The sequence below is a fragment of the Coregonus clupeaformis genome, unplaced genomic scaffold (assembly GCF_020615455.1).
Source record: "Coregonus clupeaformis isolate EN_2021a unplaced genomic scaffold, ASM2061545v1 scaf0010, whole genome shotgun sequence".
Lineage (NCBI taxonomy): Eukaryota > Metazoa > Chordata > Actinopteri > Salmoniformes > Salmonidae > Coregonus > Coregonus clupeaformis.
This window is the reverse complement of record NW_025533465.1, coordinates 25,967-48,253: the sequence shown is the minus strand read 5'-3', so window position 1 is coordinate 48,253 and position 22,287 is coordinate 25,967. Positions and strand designations below refer to the sequence as shown.

Sequence of the window (22,287 nt, the reverse complement as noted above, 5' to 3'; positions counted from 1 at the left end):
AAAATAGAGATGCCCTCCTTTTCTATTTACCCGGAGGACTTTTCCTGAGCTGATCACAAGGAGTGTGAATCCTCTGAACTGGTCCATCATGCCTGTCCTCCTGAGAGGAGCAGGGCTTCGTAGCGTAGCATTGAGTCAAAGCCGTAATTAGGACTCCTCTGTACCGCCTCTGTCTCCTCCTCCCTGTTTATGCATTTCACCCTTCCTGCTCTACGGTGAAGAGAGGAGTGAGACAGAGTGATAAGTGTTTAAACTGTAGTATCAACCTCTATGGTTTGCTGCTTGTTTTTGGTCCTTCCCATCCCTGGCTGTCCCCATTCCTCAGAAAACCTCCTCAGGGGATGGGGATTGGGCAGGGGGTGTGAGCAGACTGCTGCTCTCCTCACTGACTGGCTTCACTGTAGCACATTCTGTTGGAGCCCATTCTCCTTAAACAGAAGTAGTGTGGAGCTATAGCTGAATCTCCAGTACTAGGCTAATCACAGTGTTTAGAGTGTGTCAAGCTCGACCAGTAATGGGGTTGTCTGAATTGTTCGTTAACCCTCCACTGCTGATGATAGTAGCCACCAATCAGACTCGTACGCTCTTGTTGGCTGGTCCTCACTACATATTCACGCCAAACCCACTGGCCAGGCCATCTATAAATCACTGCTAGGCAAATCACTTTATCTTAGCTTATATTGGTCACCATAGCAACACCCACCAGAAACTACGCCCATGGGTATATCTCACTGGTCATCCCAGCCAATGACTCCTTTGGCCGCAATTCCTTCCTTGTGCCCCCTTCTCTGCTGCCACGACTGGAACAAATTGCAAAAATCTCTGAAGCTGGAGACACTTATCTCCTCACTGGTCTTTAAGCATCAGTTGTCAGAGCACTACTATCAATGCACCTGTACACAGCCCATCTGAAATTAGCCCTACCAACTACCTCATCCCATATTGTTATTTATTTTGCCTCATTTGTACCCTCTAGCATTTCTATTTGCACATCATCTCTTGCAATCTATCATTCCAGTGTTAATACTAATTGTAATTATTTTGCACTATAGCCTATTTTATTGCCTTACTCTCCATAACTTGCTAAATTTGCACATATTATATGTATTTGTTGTATTTTTGACTTTGTTTTTGTTTTACCCTACATGTAACTCTGTGTTAAGTTGTTTTTATCGCACTGCTTTTGTTTTATCTTGGCCAGGTCTGAGTTGTAAATGAGAACTTGCTCAACTGGTTTAATTGGTTAAATAAAGGTGAAATAAAAAATTAAAATAAAAAAATGGTAGCCATAATGCCTCTTGCTTATCTGTTTCAGGGAGCGTGTTGCACAATTCAGATTATGGAGGTAGAGTAGACAGACCTAACCGCCATTGTAATAATGGATAGACAATTCTACTACTGAGCAGCTGGTGAAGCTGGCATTGACCAGAGCTGGAGCCCTCCTAATTCCAGCTGGCCTTCACCAGATGGCTGTAAACAGTGCCAGATTTCCACAGTCCTTTTCTAATTCTAGACATGAAGAAATTTTAATCCAACAGACAAGAATTTAAATTGGATTAACCTCAACTCTGCTCCACTAGAAGTCCTGTTTGAGACCCTTTTCATATTTTCCTTTTTCTCCCCGTTTTACTTCCTCAGTGCCCTGTCTATGAAGTGGTACTTAAAAAGCTCCTAGGTGATTACGATGTGGTGTATTGTCCAGTCACCTCAGTCTGCTGGTTTGGAGCCGACTAGGGAATGCAGCTGTGGGTTAGCGGGGGCGGCTCCACATGGTAATGGCTCCTAGTATTGTGTTAATTACAGGAGTGTTGGAGTGCTTCATTAGCGGCAGGGTGTTTTTCTTTCTGGTGCATATCAGCACTCATCCTCAGAGCGAGTGTCTGCTCTCTGCTGTGGGGAAGGAGGGTCAGTGTGTTTTTGACCTTTCCCAGTATGTTGACTCACGCACAGCCGCCAACGTGTCAACATACCAGGCCTTCCAATGGTGTGAATTCATGTACGCCAAACCATTTTGCTTTGTCACATTACTGACACAGATTTTGAAACAGTTGCTGTCTCGTGAGCCTACACTACACACAGGCAGCATTGTCAGATGATGAACAGAGGCCTTGTTCGTTGTTTTATCCGTCATGATCCCGCTTGATACGATTTAATTGTCCATGTGCGTTGAGTGATAACTGATAAAGATAACCCAGTTTTTTCTGTTCCGGCCTCTCAAACAGCTAAACAATGGTTGCACAGAGCAGCCGTTTTAATTCGATGGATGAACATGTGGGTTTTTATTTCCATCTTTTGTTTTAATTGTAATGCACGACAGAAGGCCCAAGTCCAATATCAGAAACAATATGGTTTGGGAGGCCTGTAGTTTGAAGAAGCCATCTACTGGCCTTCAGATTAATTCACACTCCGGATAATCCAAGTGAAGTCTTGATTCATAGCAATCGTTTCTGGATTGTGTCCAGAGTACAGACACGCGGCTGTCAGTCACCTCTCCTCCTCCTCTCGTTAGGGCTACACCAAGTAACCACCCGGTCTGTAAGCTTGGAGTGCTAACGTCAGACAACGCACTCCGCCCACATGTTTATGTTAGCTACTTCATCTGCGTTGGGTTGTCATTGAAGTCTGGTTTGCAGCCTGAGGGCGCAGTGGTCTAAGGCACTACATCGCAGTGCTAACTGTGCCACTAAGAGATCCTGGTTCGATCTCAGGTTTCATGCCGAGCCGGCCGCGAATGTGTGAGACTCATGGGCGGCGCATACTGGCCCAGCGTTGTCCAGGTAGGGAGGGAATGGCCGGCAGGGATGTAGCCCTGAAGATAGAGCATGGAGCGCTTGCACCCGCCAGGGTTGTGGGGTTCGATTCCTGACGGGGGCCAGTATAAATAAAATAAAAAAATGATTCACTAACTGTAAGTCGCTCTGGATAAGAGCCAGCTCCTAAATGACTAAAATGTTAACAATGTAGTCAAACAGACCAAGGTGCATAGAGTTCATCACTATGCGCCTCAGGCTGGCCACCAGGGTTTTAGCGTGGGTCTGAGAAGCGCTGGTGTGTGTGGGAGGGGAGCCGGTATGCTCAGTGGCAGCCAAGAGGAGATTATCCCCTGACCTTAGCCTGGCCAATAGAAACTCCTGAAGCTATTGTGCCTCAGTCAGATTAAAACAAAAAATCTCTTCAGAGGGAGGGAATGCAGAGCGCCAACAGAAGTGCATTAGCATAATGCAGGCCTGCCATGGAGCACAGAAAGACAGAATAACGAACAGTCACAATGTTGTGAGATTTTCTGGAAAGAAACTGCTTACAAAGCAAATGTTTTAATATTTTTCATCACTGCAGCTCTTTCAGCAGTTTTTTTTTTTCTTTTTTTTAAAAGTGTCATTAGACCGTTTGCACTAGACCTCGAGTTGAATTTGATGTGAGAGAATTGTCCTTCATAGCCATTAAGAGCTACAGTAACAAAACTGGAGCTACAGACTAAGCCAAGCGAAGGCAAACAGTCCTCTTCTGGCCCTAGGTAGAAGTGTAACTTTATGCAGGCTGAGCAAACTACAACTGGTAGATAACACCATAATGTGATAAAGAGAGAGTTGGCAAATTGCTTGCCATGACAAAATAACTTTTCTTCTCTTGGTCATGAGTCAACCTTAAACACATATAGGTATGTTGGTAGTAAACAGACGTCACATGCTTTTCATTGTGAATAGGGAAAATATTGGTAATAAGTTATTTTTGCCTTCGCTTTGTTCTGGTGAATGTACAAAGCTCTTGTGCTTATTATCTTTTGTTTTTGGTTAATTATTCATGGAAACCTGAATTAAATTTGATTTTATGACTGCACCTTGAGCTGACATTTATGCTTGGCCTTTCCCAAGGAATATTCCAGCAAGGAAGCAGCCTGTTTAGTTTATTTATTTTATTTAACCAAGTAAATCATTGAACACATTCTCTTTTACAATAATGACCTGACCAAGATGTGAAGGGGGATAACTCAGCAGCAAAGCAGACAAGGACAACATGACAAAGCAGACTCTTTTTTTTTTTTCTTTTTTCTTTTTGTTCCACGCAAAAACAGAAAAAATAAAAATACACTGCCCAAAAAAAATAAAGGGAACAATTTAAATAAATACAATGTAACTCAAATAAATCACACTTCTGTGAAATCAAACTGTCCACTTAGAAGCAACACTTCGATTGACAATAATGCTGGCACGTTTATTGTGCAAATGGAATAGACAACAGGTGGAAATTATAGGCAATTAACAAGACACCCTCAACAAAGAAGTGGTTCTTCAGGTGGTGAATTACAGACCACTTCAGTTCCTATGCCTTCCTGCTTGATGTTTTGGTCACATTTGAATGCTGGCGGTGCTCCACTCTCTAGTGGCAGCATGAGACGGAGTCTACAACCCACACAAGTGGTTTCAGGTAGCGCAGCTCATCCAGGATGGCATACATCAATGAGAGCTGTGGCAAGAAGGCATGCTGTTTCTGTCAGCATAGTGTCCAGAGCATGGAGGCGCTACCAGAGACAGGCCAGTACATCAGGAGACGCGGAGGAGGCCGTGAGGAGGGCAACAACCCACAGCAGGACTGATACCCGCCTTTGTGCAAGGAGGAGCAGGAGGAGACCACAGAGCCCTGCAAAATGACTCTCCAGCAGGCCACAAATGTGCATGTGTCTGCTCAAACGGTCAGAAACAGACTCATGAGGGTGGTATGAGGCCCGACATCCACAGGTGGGGGCTTGTGCTAACAGCCCAACACCGCAGGACATTTGGCATTTGCCAGAATACCAAGATTGGCAAACTCCGCCACTGGCGCCCTGTGCTCTTCACCGATGAAAGTAGGTTCACACTGAGCACGTGACAGAGTTTCGAGACGCCTTGAAGAATCTGCTCTGCTGCCTGGGCAACATCCTCCAGCATGACCGGTTTGGCGGTGGGTCGGGGTCATGGTGTGGGGGTGGCATTTCTTTGGGGCCGCAGGCCTCCATGTGCTCGCCAGAGTGCAGCCTGACTGCCATTAGGTACCGAGATGAGATCTCAGACCCCTTGTGAGACCATATGCTGGGTGCGGCTGGCCCTGGCTACCTCCCTAATGCAAGACACCCTAGACCTCATGTGGCTGGAGGTGTCAGCAGTTCCTGCAAGAAGAAGGCATTAATATTTCATGGACTGGCTCAGTTTCATCTCCACAGACCTGAATCCAATTGAGCACATCTGGGACATCATGTCTCGCACCATCCACCAACGCCACGCTGCACCACAGACTGTCCAGGAGTTGCCGGATGCTTTAGTCCAGGTCTGGGAGGAGATCTCAAAGGAGACCATCCGCCACCATCAGGAGCATGCCCAGGCGCTTAGGGAGGTTATACAGGCACGTGGAGGCCAAGCACACACTACTGAGCATCATTTCTGACGGTTTTAAGGACACATCAAAGTTGACTGGGCCTGTAGTGTGGTTTTCCACTTTAATTTGAGGGTGACTCCAAAACCAGACCTCCCATGGGTTGATACATTTGATTTCCATTGATAATTTTTTGTGTGATTGTGTTGTCAGCACATTCAACTATGTAAACGTATTTAATAAGATTATTTAATCATTCAGATCTAGGATGTGTTGTTTAAGTGTTCCTTTATTTTTTTTTGAGCAGTGTACATCTTTACAACACATCAGTAAAACACAGGGTACACAACTAGTAGCTATTGACTCTAAAAGCAGGCCCAGGTGATAACCAGCTCATGTAACCTGTTAATGAAACTGGGGATGGAGATTACTTGGCTGAGTTTTTTGTCCTGTTGGAGTTTTATTCCAGTCAGTAGCAGCAGAGTGTCTATGTTTGGGAGCCAGAGTTGGAGTGGGATGATGGAACAGACAAGGAGATGTAGGAGTCATGAATGCAGCCAAATTCCCACGGGGCCAGTATGAAAATAAAAATTTAATGTATGCACTCACTAACTTTAAGTCGCTCTGGATAAGAGCCGCCTACAATGACTTAAATGTAATTCCACGTGACTGTTTAGTCGCTGCAATTAGGCTTCAAAGCTCTGCTGCTGATGGTCATTAGTAGCCTACCAAACTTCTACTAACTGCCTGGTACTCAGCACTCTTGTCCCTCTAATCACTCTTGGACATCGATGCAATGTACTGATAATTTAATTAAACACTTCATGAGAGCCCATGAGCCATGTTGCGTAACATTTAAATAGGCTATGCAATTTAAATAGGCTATGCAATTATGTGAGAAAACAGAGTGATGGCCTCTGGCTTAAAAGAGTGAGGATCCTATCAGCTGTTTCTATATGCTAGGCTTACTATATTTATTTCAACTTTCCTAATATTAAGCACATTGCTTATCTTTTACAACAGGAGTATAGAAGCCACTCATTGGCAAGGAAAATGAACCACAGGAAAGCGCTCCTCCATTCGCCATTTAGGTGCATAGATGACATGTAATTTTTTCCCGGCCCTTGTTTCCCGGTGACATGCGTGATAATGGTCCATTCTAAATCCAACAAATTTTACACATATTATTTTTAGTATATGTAAAGACAGATTAAATCAAGAATAGTCTGATGGGTGACAATATTAGCCTATCACTTGTGAATTATATATTATCATCACTTGTGAATGATGCTCCAGCGTAAGGTTGAAGGAATATAATTATACCCTTTTCTCTGCTGCTCCAAGCACCTCTTACTCACATAGCTCTCTCTTGATACTAAATCTAATTAGCCAATGCCCGACACGTGATCTGGTCCTTCACAGGTTTCAAAGCTCCGAAGTAGGCTACAATGAATGAAATGATTTTTTGTGTCAAATTGTCAGTTGGCAACCCATCCTTATGTTACCAATTGACACATAAACAAACATTACACACCACTGTGATAATTCTTCTTCCGGTGTTCTCTGCAGCGCATTGTATAAAGAGTGAAAAATATATAAAAATAAGGTTATCCAAACAATAATTATATCCCTAGAGCAGTAAAAAAAATACATTGTGGTTGCAACGCCGTGCGTCCCTTATTGATTTCCGAGGCGCATATTGAAGATGTTGAACTGTCCTGAGCTTTTGGATGCTTGATAGCCAACAAGATGAGTAACGCACAGCAAAAGCACTAGCCTATGTCAATCTACTATCCCCAATAGTACAAAAGTTTACCTATTCTATTGGTCAGCTTGTCCTTCATGAGAGAAATAAATATTCCAAACAGACTTTGGGACAGTTGTGGATGATAGATCCTAAATTAATACAACCACTGTACATCAAAACCTTTTAAATGCAATGAGGTTGATGGCAATGAGATCAGAACGCTTAGCTTAAAATGTTGCTAAACTATGAGGCTATTTCTTCATAATATAAGCGCAGCAATGCCCACACGGCAGTAGGCTATAAGTGTAAATGTTCAAAAAATGCAATTAGTGGGGAAGACGCAAACGCAGCGGTTTCCCATATTACAGAGATGAAAAAGGCCTTCAGAAATGTAGAAAGAGGTAAGATCTAAAGACGCAACAACAAGCATGTTGTTAATATGACTAGGATTGTGTATTTGCCTGCTGGACAGCTTAAATAAAGTTGAACCTGAGATAAATACTGGTTTCAATGGCATATGAGGAAGTGTTTATAAAAGAAAACTTCTTAACATTCCTATGGTCAGACATGCCTCATAAAATGAAAAAACGTCAAGGGCTTAAATCGCTTACGTTTATGGTTAAATAGTTTCAAAATGTTGACTGCCTCGCCAGATTGCAAGGTTGGTGATGTTATAAAAGTAAATAACAGGCACTGTCATTTTCTCTCTCCTATCTGAACGAACAGTGCCTCAAGTACACTACATGAAATATCTATTACAAAATCATGGCATTAATATAGAGTTGGTCCCCCTTTTGCTGCTATAACAGCCTCCACTCTTCTGGGAAGGCTTTCAGATGTTGAATATTGCTGCTGGGACTTGTTTCCATTCAGCCACAAGAGTATTAGTGGGAGGTCGGGCACTGATGTTGGGCGCATTAGGCCTGGCTCGGGGTGATGCCCAGTTCATCCCAAAGGTGTTCGGGCGGGGTTGAGGTCAGGCCTCTGTGCAGGCCCGCCAAATCTTCCACACAGATCTCGAGACAAACCATTGCATGGACTCACAGTGCATCAGCATTGTCAGCTGAAACAAGAAAGGGCCTTTCCAACTGTTGCCAAAAGTTGGAAGCACAGAATCGTCTAGAATGTAATTGTATCCTGTAGCTGCTAAGATTTCCTTCACTGGAAGTAAGGGGCCTAGCCCAAACCATGAAAAACAGCCTCAGACCATTACCTCCTCCACCAAACTTTGGCAGTTCGCACTATGCATTGGGGCAGGTGAAGAAGCCTCTGGCATCCGCTAAACGCAGATCATCTGGCCTTCGTAGACTGCCAGATGGTGAAGTGTGACTATCACTCCAGGAGACCGTGTTTCCACTGCTCCAGAGTTCAACCTTTACACCACTCCCCAGCCGACACTTGTCATTGAGCATGGTGATCTTAGGTTTGTCTGTGGCTGCTCTGCCATGGAAACTCATTTCCATGAAGCTCCTTAATATCAGTTTTTGTGCTGACTTTGCTTTCCCCCAGAGGCAGTTTGGAACTCGGTAGTGAATGTTACAACTGGAGGACAGACACCACGGCTTCAGCACTTTGGCGGTTCCGACCGTGAGCTTGTGTGGCCTTACTTCACTTATGGTGGGGTTGGAGTCAGTTGTCGCTCCTAGAAGTTTCCATGCCACAATAACAACACTTACAGTTGACCGGGCAGCCTTGCAGGGCAGAATGTTGATTTACTGATTATGCTGGAAAGGTGGCATCCTATGACGGTGCCACATTGAAAGTCACTGAACCTTCTGCAAGGCCAATGTTTGTTCATGGAGATTGTATGGCTGTGTGCTCGATTTTATACACCTGTCAGCACAGTTGTGGCTGTAATAGGTAAAACCACCAATTTGAAGAGGTGTCCACATACTTTGTGTATATATAGTGTATGTCACTGGTATCAAGCCTTTAGATATGAATAATGATCTCATATTATATTTGTCAAACATTACTGGTGTTTAGCCTAATACAGCTCTGGAAAAAAAGTAAGAGACCACTGCAAAATTATCAGTTTCTCTGGTTTTACTATTTATAGGTATGTGTTTGGGTAGAAATAACATTTGTTTTATTCTATAAACTAATGACAACATTCTTTCCCAAATTCCAAATAAAAAATATTGTCATTCAGAGCATTTATTTGCAGAAATGACAACTGGTCAAAACTGGCTATGACAGGGTCTTGATCTGGTGGTCCTCCATCCACACCTTGATTGAACTGGCTGGGTGTGGGCATGGCGCATTGTCCTGCTGGAAAACCAATCCTCAGAGTTGTGAAACAATGTCAGAGCAAAAGGAAGCAAGTTTTCTTTCCAGGACACCTTGTACGTGGCTTGGATTCATGCACCTTCACAAAGACAAATCTGCCCGATTCCAGCCTTGCTGAAGACCACAGATCATCACCGATCCTCCACCAAATTTCACAGTGGGTGCGAGACACTGTGGCTTGTAGGCCTCTCCAGGTCTCTGTCTAACCATTAGACTTACTCAGGTGTTGGGGCAAGCTGAAAATTGGACTCATCAAAGAAGATGACCTTACTCCATTCCTCTACTGTCCAATCCTTATCAGGTGTTTTGCAAACCTCAGCCTGGCTCTTTCTTGCTTCCTCATTAAGGGCTTTTTTCAGCTTTGCACGACTTCAGCCCTGCCCCTAGAGCCTGTTTCAAACCGGCCCGCCGTGCACCCTCCCACCCAGCTGCCGTTTTTCACATTCTTTTTGTAGGTCACTTGATGTCATCCTACGGTTGTTGAGTGACATTTGAACAGCTAACGGTCATCCTGCCAGTAGAGTCAGTTCGCCTTCTGCCTGGTCTGTAGCTTTGTTGTCCCCAATGTCTGCTGCTTGACCTTGTTCTAGAGGAACCGGGCCTGCCTTTGAAATTTTAAGGATGAAGCAACCTGACGCTTTGTATCCCCTCTGCCAGTAAAAGCTTCAGAATCAACTCTTCTTTTCCTCACTCAAAACTTTCCTTTTCAACCCTTTTTTGGTGCATGGCTGACAGTTATTTTTTTGATTGACATTACTTTGGAGGTACTATTAGCACTTGCTTTTGCCCATCCAGCTGGTCCTATTGCAAGAGGATAGTGATGACCACTGCAGGGTTTTTATACTTTTCCAAATAAGACGGTTCATGATCACCTAATCAGTACTAATTCAGTAGAATGAGGTGTGCCTGTGTTGGAATTCAACAGACACTGGACTGGGAATGGCTGTCATAGTGCAGAGATGCTGATTTAAGAAAATGCAGTGGCCCTCTTAATTTTTTCCACAGCTGTGATATACGCATAGGCTATTACCACACTTTGACATGGGGCAATTATTTATTTACACTTACATACACTTTTCTTAAGAGAATAGCTTTTTTTTCAGTTTTCAAATCAATTTAATTGGCCTGGCTAATGGCCTGGTGCCCTGGCAGATTGGGCAAATGGCCTTACCCCCTAAAATCACAAATATTTCAGGCTCAGCACAACGGCAAGAGAGCATGAGGAAGTGTCTGTGAGCTTTGGTGTTTGAGGTACCTAGCTAAGGTAAAGCAATCAGTTACAGAGACTAAGGGGGAGTGTGCGTGTTTGTAATAAGATGTAGAGAAAGTGGATCACCTGAGTTCAGAGTTCGACTGCATGTCCGCCACGCCCACACATGTGCAATCAGTCACTGTTCTACCAATTGTGTAGACCACACACACACACACAGAGCGAGAAACGCACACACACACACACACACCGAGGAGAGAGAGAAACACACTGCCACAGTGCACATTTCTCCCATCACTTCGTGCCCGCCTTCCCCCTGTGCTCCTCACACCTATTCACATACCACATTATCATAGTGCCACAGGCATGGACTCCTCCTCCTTTCCCCGCTGTAATTGTCTCTTGTGCCGTAGTGGCTTTGGTTCCACAGTGACAGCTGGCGCGTTGCAGGCTCCGCTGAAACAGATAGGATCAGAGAGGCTCGAGAGCACTGAGGCCAGTGAACAGCTGGGGGGAAAATTAACAGACCCCATCATTGGGGCTTTGAGAAGTAGGAGAGTGTGGATAGGGGCTCAATGTCAATCTTGCCATTGACACTGCAATTAATGACACTGATGGCCTGGGATGCATTCACATAATCTTACATGACCCCTGTTTCATGTTGTTCTCCTGCTTGCCTCTTTTCAACCAAGGCTTACAGTGTTTTTAACCACCGGGGTACTGGCTACTATGTATTTCCAGATCAACACTACACACCGAAGTAGAAATGAGACTGAGCTCTTCCGAAAACTTGACTCAGCGTTGGATGATTTCTTACTGGATGGGCGAAATTAAAATACACTGGCAGTTCAAGCATGTCTGTAGATTATGTTTAGATGTTGTGATATGAGTAGGTCCTTCCTCTCTACTCCTAGCTGCAGCTTTTCTTTTTGTGAACAATGTAAAATGATACTTGATAGAAAGACCACATGTCTAGCTGCATTTCTGTTGTTGTGTATGCATTATGGAGATGTTTCAAAACGTGGGCCAAAAATGCACAGATGGTCAAAGCCCAACGCATTGCTGCACTAATACCACAATACAACACAGCCTTCCAACTAAACTGCACTGTACCAGTCTGCCTTCCTCTAGGGCAACTACACGCCTACTGTGTAAATGACTGTATGTCTATGTATCAGAGCCTGTATTGTGTTTGAGGGGGCTTAAGAAGCCATCTTGTTGCTGGATGTGGTTGAGGTGCTGGAGTGACTGAAGGCTGTAGTCCATTCAGCCCCGACTCACAGGTCCTCCAGGCCACAATTCAGCACACACTCTGATGGGTCTGTGTGACCAAGTTATGTGAACTCGCAGACACCGAACACTCAAACCACACAATCTGCTCAGGATTCAGGTGCTTTAGTTGAGTTATTTCAGCTTTATCATCACTGCCCCTACCCTATCAGCCATCTAAGGTAACGTTGATTCATAATTTGGAATGCAACGTGGGTATTTCAGGTGATTCTTTTTGGTTGGCATTTACCCTTTTTCGTGGTATCCAATTGGTATTTACAGTCTTGTCCCACGCTGCAACTCTGTGACGATTACCGGGAGGCGTGGCGGCCGAGAGTCATGCGCCTCCGAAACTCCAACCGAGCGCACTGCTTCTGACACGGTGCCCGCTAAACCTGAAAGCCAGCCGCCCAAAGTGTCGGAGGAACACCGTACACCTGGTGACCGAAATAGCGCAGTACTGCGCCCGGCCCGCCACAGGAGTTGCTAGTGCACGATGGAACACGAACATCCCTGCCGGCCAAACCCCCACCTACCCTGGAACGACACTGGGCCAATTGTGCGTCAGCTCACGGGTCTCCCCGGGGTCGTGCGCCGGGCTACAGAGCCTTCCGGACTCGAACCAGGATCTCAGTGGCATAGCTTGCACTGCTATGCAGCAGGCCTAGACCACCGCACCACTCGGGAGGCCCTTCAAGTTAGGCTTAAAGATGGATGCACTATGCAGAAATTGCTCCAGCTTTTCCTGGTTGCTGTAAATTTTTATAGTTTGCCTAATTTATATGTGACAAAACAAGCAAGCAGAGTGTAGATAATCATTGTACCATCTAAAACCGGGCTGTGAAATATATTTTCCATAACCAAAAGCCGGCCCACAAAACCGAAAAGTAAAAAGCCGCAAAAATCAGAAACTTCTAATACGCATAGAAGTAGCACACAAAAGTGGGAAAAAGGATTATCAGCCACATAATGTGAAAGTTCTCCCACTAAAAAGAGGAGAGAGTGCCTGTAATTTTCATCATAGTACACGTCAACTATGACACACAAAAAGGAGCACTTATTTTCTCCACCATAATTCTTGTAAAATAAATTAATAAAAATTTCCTACAATGTGATTTTTGGAGAGAAAATCTAAATTTGTCTGTCATAGAGACGTGTAACCCACGCTTGATGAAAAGTACAGGCCTCTCTCATCTTTTTAAGAGAACTTGGCACAATTGGTGGCTGACTAAATACTTTTTTTTTTCCCACTGTAGAACATCTATCATGCGCCCTAGAATTGCTTTTCAATGAGAATGACAGATCTATTACACAAATTGCTATGTGTGAATTTGGTCATGATGGCCAAAAAGCGTACATGCTGCAGGCTTTAAGATCCCTCTTGTGTGACTGTGGTGGTGCACACCCACTCTTTTTCGTCGCTCTCGCTTCTCTGTCTCTCTGTCTGTCTGTCTACAAAGGAAGGGATGCTGCACACTCCATTTCCTCCAACACTTTTTTTTTTGCTGTCAAAAATGTTTAGGCCTAGTTCTCCCTTTGAACACACAAGCAGAGGCCATGAGTTGTGTCCCAACACTGAAGCCTGTGGTCAGCATATCACATTGAAATACCAGTGTATTCTAAGCACTATATCTAGTATGACTCCTATTTCCTTTCTCAAATGGAAAGGGTGTACTGGAAGCCAGAAGGTCTGATATTGGCGCATTGCCTGAATCAGGCCAGATGGGAGGTGGGAATGTCTTTTCTGTTTGAGTGGACGCGGTCACTACACTACTGTAATGAGTCAGAACCCCGGGGAGAATTGAAGACAGTTTCTTTCATCTGACTATGGGCACACAAGCCAGAGGCTTTACATGACTAACTGCACCAGTGCAAAACAGGTGCATGTCTCTTAGTGCTAACACAGCCAACACAAGCAAACTTAGACACACTCATGCGTACCAGTGCCCCCAATACCTGCAAACCACTGTATGTCCTTAGACAAGAGTGCTCCCCACAGCTGGGACTGACTTCATGGAGGCGTGCTCGCTTGTAAATGAGTGTACTCACAACTGAAAAAAATATCTTAATCTGTAGTTTATGGCTGTGCACCATTAGTGGATACAAAACTCTTTCAGCCCTCTTTTCCTCATGACCAGGAGAAGGACTGCTTGTTTATGATATGATATATTGTTAACTTTTCTTCTAGGTATTAAATGAAGAGTGTGACCAGAACTGGTGCCAAAGCAGAATTGAACGGGAAAGACGGCTTCATCCCCAAGAACTATAGAGATGAAAGCACATCCGGCGAGGGCATGAACCAGACCTGACCCAGACTCCTAACAGACCCCAGGGAGGACTCATCTCTCCAGCTTATTGTTGCTGTGATATAGGCAAAACAGGACTCATCATGACTGCTATGTCACGCCTGGGCCACAGCTTCAGTGTATCACATTGATTTGGCACCATGAAACAACTGTCTGAATTCAGCAGAACAGGCCCGTCAACTCCTAGTACTGTGCTGAAGTGGCCAGTGCCACCGCAGCAGAATCTTCTCCTGTGTGTTCATTGAAGCACTGTGTGAGGATTCCCAGAGGATATTACCTCTGGAGCAATACAGTGCTAGATTAGCTCTCTCTGTATTAGTGCGCCTAGGGCCTCTTAGACTTAATTGAATATTGACCCTTATTTCATAATCACTGGGATTTTATCAGGATGGGATTTTGGAGTATGGAGGGGGCTGGGTCTGGCTGTCTCTGTCCGAAGAAAGCATACACATGACTAGGCTTTTGGCCTGTCTGTGTACAGTGGATTGCCCCACCCCCTCCCCACCCCCCTACTCCTGGCCTATATAGTGCAGTGGTATAAGCCGTTAGCAACTGGTGCCACAGGACTTGGATAGGAAATGGCTGATCCACAGTCCATGTGTTAAGCACGAGCAGAGAACGCAGAGCTCAGGTCAGCTGGTGTGGGCAGAGTGGTGAGTGGGGAGTAAAATAATTGGTGTGATCATGAGGAAGAGACGGCCAGCAGAAACAACAGTTATCTCTGGTCTGGTCCCTGGGTCCTCAGTCTGTCTGTTTAATGGAAGTCTGGGAGTCACACTGCCTCTGAGCAGTGGAATTTACCCTCAGCACCCACTGCCTACTCAGAGGCTTGGTTTTAATTGTCTGAGACACTATAGCCACATCAAAGCGGCTGCACATTTAGCAGGGCTGGGCTGTGATGCTGTGGCACAGGTCTTAGCTAACTTTGTCAAGTAATACACTGCGTGGCTGAGACATCACAGCTAATGCTATCATCATAAAAAAAAGAGTGAATAGATACTGTGTAATGAATACAAGACAGTCTGTGGTGTTCTCAATTGATTGCCTATTTAAGGATGCTTTGAACACCTGAAAGAGAAATGCTATTTAACCTAAATCAATCCAACGTCAGTATTGGCCCACTCTCCTCTTGCACTGACTGACTGTGGGTCAGCTGTTGGGTCCCGCCCCCATATAGTGGTGAGTCAATGTAAGGGACAGCAGTGATCTGGATCACATGGCAGAGGTTGTAGTGGGGCAGGAGTTTGCCCTTTTGTCACTTTATAGACTGGCTGTGATGGAGTGCAGCAGCAGACTCCCTTCTTCACACACACACACACACACACAATTTTTTTTTACATTTTAGATTTAGCCTATCAGCACCTAGTTATCACACAATGTTTTTTACTTATTTAATTCTTTCATACCCCTCCCACAAACACACAACAACCAGCCTGCCTTATTTTGGGTACAGTACATGGGTAGCTGACGCACTGAATCTTTTTTTTTATCCATAGTGGCAAAACGCATATTAATTTAATTGGTTAAATTGTGACATCTATGACTGAAATCTTTCTTTTTATTGGATCATGAATAATGTCATGCAGTATATCATTTATTTTATTACCATTTTGAACCAAACGTGGTAATTGTCCAATGGTGTGTACTGGTGTCTGTTAATGAATGAAAACATGAATACAATTCTCTTCACCTACTCTTTGTACTTATGGACACAGCAGTGTATTTCAAAAACACAGTAGTCCCCAATCGTCTATTATATTTCCAAATAGTTCTGATTGATTACATGTTGTCCCCCAAATGCAATGTCCACATGGCATGAAATCATGTATTTGTGCGACCCAATTCTATGATTAATCAACGAGGCCAGCATTTGGGCGCATTGTGCTGGGGAGGGTTCTTCTTGTAATGAGGAAGTACAGAAGACCTTACTGGAGCACATGGTCTGAACAGCTTGTAAGCTATATTAGAAATATTTTTGGCACTTTTCTGCTATTGCCATCAGGGCCTACTTTTTGTCCCACCAGCCACAGTGGCAGGTAGATGAAAAAATTACCAGCCATCAGATAAAATATTTTTTTCGCCATAATTATATAAAAAACACAAAACAAGGCATGAACTATGCTTTGTAATGTTTCTAAAACAAAAATGTATTAGTAAGAAAGTAATGTGGTATATTGCTCAATTTCATAAAATGTTTGTGAACCGAAGTCTTTAAACCAAAGTATTAGATAAAGACAAAATGTTCAGTTGCCCTAGGGCGGTAGGTTACCGTGGGAACGGGTCCTACCAAGTCCTGTACGTGTCTGTGAGAGATTTGGGATTTGATTAGGTTGCCTGTTTGCTATCAGTTGAAGCAGCAGACTCAAACTAACGTTGAAAAATATATATAATAGCACAAGAAAGACGAGGACAAAGTCTCACTTTGTAGTTTCGAGTAAATTAGACCCTTAATGTCTGTGTGCAGTGGAAAGTAGCTATCGATCACAACACGGCAGTGGCGCTAGGGGGTATTTCGTACGTCGCATTTCAGTACATCAAATGTGAATCAGTGTGTGTTAGGTCTTTGTTGCATGGCTTTTATCCACAGGGTGGGGGTTCAGTTGTAACCATCAATATTATTGAAGTTATATTAGTTGATTAGTTGTGGGGGTGGTGGAAGAACAAAACCAAGTCCCTTGATGTGGCACCTGTGGTGCCTATGATGAATAGAATGATCGGTTTATTTTTATAACTTTGGGGGAGATTAATATAATCCAATTAAAATGGATTATTTAAGAGGTGAGCTTATTTGGAACACCAATGGGCTTAAAGGGTACACTCGGTACCCATTTAAGCCCAGTCCGACTTTTCACATATTTTATCAAATATTTTTGTCTTATTAAAACATGGAAGTAAAAGCCATTAAACTTCATATGAGAGAGATCTTTCATTTTATATCCACTTTTTTACTAAAATGTGAGCAGTATATGTTAGAAATGTCTAAACTCATACTGAACAAAAATATCAACTCAACATGTAATAATTTCAAAGATTTTACTGAGTTACAGTCCATAGAAGGAAATCAGACAATTTAAATAAGTTATTTAGGCTAACAGCCCCCACCCCCGTACTGACAAATTCTCTAAAATGACTTTGGAGGCGGCTTATGGTAGAGAAATTAACATTACACTATGGCAACAGCCCTGTTGGACATTCCTGGCAGCCAGCATGCCAAATGCAAGCCCCCTCAAAACCTGAAACATCTAAGGTGGCATTGTGCTGCGCGACAAAACTGCACATTTTAGAGTGGCCTTTTATTGCCCCCAGCACAAGGGGCACTTGTGTGATGAAGCGCATCAGCTTTTGACGACCTGTCAGGTGGATGGATTATCTTGGCAAAGCAGAAATGCTCACTAACAGGGATATAAACTAATTTGTGCAATAAATCTGAGAGAAATATGCTTTTTGTAGCGTATGGGAATATTTCTGGGGATCTTTTATTTCAGCTCAGGTAACGAAGGACCAACACTTTATCATGTTGCGTTTTATATTTTTGTTCAATATAGATTTTGGTGGTACACTTAGCCTATTTGTACAGTATCCTTTTGCAATTTAGGTCATTTTAAGTGGTTCTGAGTGCAATATTTACATATTCATTCTCCCACGTGGTTCTCAATCCCTGCAGGTGACCATTGCCTCGGTGGCCTCTGGGTCTGTCTGCCGCCTGGGGAAGGCCTGGTTCTTTAACATGGCCCTAGTGATATTGGGGACTGGCTGTGGTAGTCCCATTATTGGTTATCACTCTCAGCATAAGACCACCGATTCCGTTGATCTGTCTTTTGTCTATCCCACCAATTCCTCCTGACCGATTGGCAATACATGATCCAATTGGGAAGGCTCCGCATCAGCAGGGCTCTTTGGATATGTTCACCCTGCCTTCAATATACTACCCACCAGTGTCAGAGACACGCTGTGTTTCTCAAACCCCATTTTGGGATATACTCCAAAAACCCCCCAACAGAACACCTCAAGCGGTGCCTCGGCTCCTACGGCTTGCTGGATGGTAGGAGAGGGGCCTCCCACTGGGTGCGAGCTCTCCATCACTGGAGAACTGTGCCCTGCACCTCGCGGCACGGGCCAGGTACACCTTAATTTTGTGGGGGCCCACCGGAGTGATCCTGCCAGTAGCATATTCCTGTCTCAAAGATTAAGCCATGCAAGGCTTAGTACACACGGCCGCTACAGTGAAACTGCGAATGGCTCATTTAAGTCAGTTCGCCTGATTGCTCCGACGTTACTTGGATAACTGTGGCAATTGTAGAGCTAATACATGCCAACTAGTGCTGACCTTCGGGATGCGTGCATTTATCAGACCCAAAACCCATGCGCGTACTCTAAGGCTCTTTGTGACTCTATAACCTCGACCGGTGGCGTACCATTCTGTGGCGCTGACATCTAATTTGAATGTCTGCCCTATCAACTTTCGACGGTACTTTCTGTATATACCATGGTGATCGTGGGTAACGGGGAATCAGGGTTAAATTCGGGAGGAGCCTAAGAAGGGCTACCACATCCAAGGAAGGCAGCAGGCGCGCAAATTACCCACTCCCGACTCGGGGAGGTAGTGATGAAAAATAACAGTACAGGACTCTTTCGAGGTCCTGTAATTGGAATAAGTACATTTTAAATCCTTTAATAAGGATCCGCTACTGATGTTTAGAAGTTGCATTGTGGAGCGGAAGTCAGAAACTTCAAAGTGTCATTAATTATGTTTTAACCGTAAAATTTGACTGCCTGTTGTGTATTGTCCATCGGTGGGACATCATGTACAATGGGGTTACACCAATAAAAAATGTATTTTAAAAAAGGGGTTGTCTTGAACAAAGTGTAACATAATTGTTGAAGCAGGTAACATTATCATAGTACATAAGTAAAGTAATTGCTTTTTACCTAGGTTTTTGTCAAATGACTAAATCTTACTCAAAATGTAATGGGGAGACACTTGGTTATCATCATTATACAAGTAAATGTGTTTTTCAACTGGGTATGATTACTGATTTAAAAACAGAAGTAACTAATAATTAGTAAAAATCATTTTCTTGTCTATTTGGGAATCATTAAACCTTTCTATTAGCATTGATTATGATATCACACCAGAGGACAAATTCAAGGCACTAATGCATTAAATGTTTCATTAAATTTGATACAAATTTAAAATCAAATGTGGCCACATTTGGAATTGTTTAGACATACCTTTTTGCAACTGTTTTTTTACTTTAGTTTTTTTATAAATAATTTATTCACTTTTGTTTTGGCCATATGGCAGCTACCCACATGCAGTACAGTATCTTCACCTCCTGAACGACGGCAACGGTATGCTGGGTTTAGAAAAATAGATGTTAATGTGTTTCTGCATTTCATCTCCGGTATGTATTCACAGACCAGACCATGAAATATGGACCTTTGGATCTTCCTTATAGTAGAAGTGGTGTAAGTAATAACATGTTTGGGAGCCTGCTAAATTGAGTCAAAATAGCTTTAGATTGCTCTTCCATAGTGGCATTTATATCTGTACTGCACTGTGTGTAGTAGGTAGGTGCATTGTGTGTGTGAGAGACGCAACCAGTCTGGCTCCACATGGCCTGGCTGCTCTTTCCGTGCCTGCATTAATTGCTCTGCCGGCACCTTTATCAGAGTAGGATGGGGTCGGCCGATAGAGGGCGCAAATGCAAAGAGGATTAGGTGTTGGTCATTTTATTATTGATTTTCACTTTCATGCAAAGGTGCCAAGATGTCATCTCTCTGGCTGCTCTGGTTAATAATTAACCGGAGAGAGCTCTTTCTCTCACTCTCAGCCCTGCTGCTACAGCTGCTGTTGGCCCAGCCAGGGCTGCTGTCACAGACCTTGCTGGGAGTGAGACAGCCTCTGCTCCAACTCCACAGCACGCTATCCCCACTCCTCAACCCCTGTGCCCCCACTGTACACAACGCCCACGGTTCTGGTTCTCCTACCTGCAGTATTAATCGGTTGACTGGGGCAGGGGCTTAATCTGAAATATAGTATAATTTCTTAGGACTGTAAACAGTGAGAGATGACCATGTGTCGTCCCTGATCGTGAGGGAGCAGATGTCTATCTGTTTGGTTTATGCTGGTCCGACTGTGTTCTCTCCCCTGACCCCGTGTGTGGTGCGTCCCTCCCCTCCAGGTGGTTCTTTGGGAAGATCCCCCGGGCCAAGGCAGAGGAGATGTTGAACAAACAGAGGCATGACGGGGCCTTCCTCATCCGAGAGAGTGAGAGCGCGCCAGGGGACTTCTCCCTCTCTGTCAAGTAAGTGAACACACACACGCACAAAAGGTTTATAAGCCCTGCTCTACATATGTTGGGGCGAGGGACTGCTCTGCACCGTACAATGTATTGGGTAACAAAGACACAAACATCTGCTATGTTTCTCTTCTTTCTCTTCCTGTGTTTAAATACAACTACAGCGCTTTCTTTTTTACCCAGTCTTCAGTGCTGCCCCCTGGTGGATAAGTGGTTACCCCATGTGTCTATGAACATTAACTGCAGCTCACTGACAGTCATTTTACAGCAGGATTTCAGCGCTTTCTTTCCAGCTTGCACAACATTGACGCAAATTCTTTGATTTCCCGATGTCCGTTTCCACTCTGCTTTCCTTAAAAAGGCTCAATTCAATGGTGCTGTAGTGTCTGTCTGTATGTAAAGTAGATAGTGATCACTTTAATTATCTTTAATTGTCTGTATGACTCCACCTGTCTATTGCCCTCTGAGTACAGAACAAGGAGTTTGTCTTAGTAGAGACTAATCCCCCTGATGGCTGTGGAAGAGGCTGGTTTATCTCTGTCTGCAGCGTTACTATCCATGGGTTCATGACCTGTGTTCACACTGTTATAGAGACAGTCTGTCTTCCTAACGTGTTGCTAAGAGAACGTGTCCACATGTATTTCCTTTGGCTGTTGGGATCTCTTCTTTTCTCTGTTCTGTTTTAGCAGTTCTGTGTCTGTTGACTGTCTGCTGCTGGCCAGCTACCCATGGTTGTCATCCTCTTGTCCCGTCTCCTCAGGTTTGGAAATGACGTCCAGCACTTCAAAGTCCTGCGTGATGGGGCAGGAAAGTACTTCCTGTGGGTGGTGAAGTTCAACTCGCTCAACGAGCTGGTGGACTACCACCGCTCCACCTCCTGTATCCCGCAACCAGCAGATCTTCCTGCGCGACATTGAGCAGGTCCCCAGGTGAGACCACATCCCCCTTAACCTTTTTTTCAGGCTGTTTACCAGTGTGGCTTTGTAGGAGACTAATGGTCATCAACGACTAGGTAAAATAATAGCTTTGAGGGAGACAGATTGGCCCCCAGAGTTGCTGACTCAATCCCTCATCCTGCCGGCCTAACCTTTGGACATGGCATTGGCTCAGTTCACCAACGAGTCACTGTTGATTCAGAAAACACAGTCAGGGAAAAACCGAGGCTTTGTCCTTTTGTCAGACTTTTGTTAACATGTCTGGGACTCATGGATTTGTTTTGCTCTCTTTCTCTCTCTCTGCCCACAGCATCCCACGTATGTACAGGCGCTCTTTGACTTTGACCCCCAGGAGGATGGCGAGCTGGGCTTCCGACGTGGAGACTTCATCCAGGTCCTGGACAACTCTGACCCTAACTGGTGGAAGGGAGGATGCCACGGGCTAACGGGCATGTTCCCCCGCAACTACGTCACACCTGTCAACCGGAACATGTAAACAAACACACAAACATCAACAACCACCCCATACCCCCCCTCAACCCATCAAGAAGACATCAGGAGCAGAGAGGGGGAATGCAACATGGAATGAAAAAATTGAGGAGCAGTTCTGTCGAAGGCATCACCTTGTCAGTGGCAGCTGAGCAAAGCCAACTTTTAACACTGAGAATGTTTGCCTTCATAGTGAACGCTTCAGTCAGAACTGAACTGTCATTGAGGAAAGAATACAGAGAAACTAAGCATAGTGCACCGAAAGTGAAGATAATGAGAATGATTCGATCCCTAGACTCCCACAGCTGCTTCTGTCCTCTCCTCTACTTCTTTACATTCTGCGTTTCTTTTCCTTTTTTGCTGCATGTTTTAATCACCTAAATGAAATACCAAT

The 22,287-nt window shown here is 44.3% G+C and overlaps 1 pseudogene; it reads left to right on the top strand.

The window, feature by feature from the left end:
- Nucleotides 1-21,900, top strand: part of LOC121551064 — a 36,587-nt pseudogene extending 14,687 nt beyond the window's left edge.
- Nucleotides 21,901-22,287: the final 387 nt, after the last annotated feature.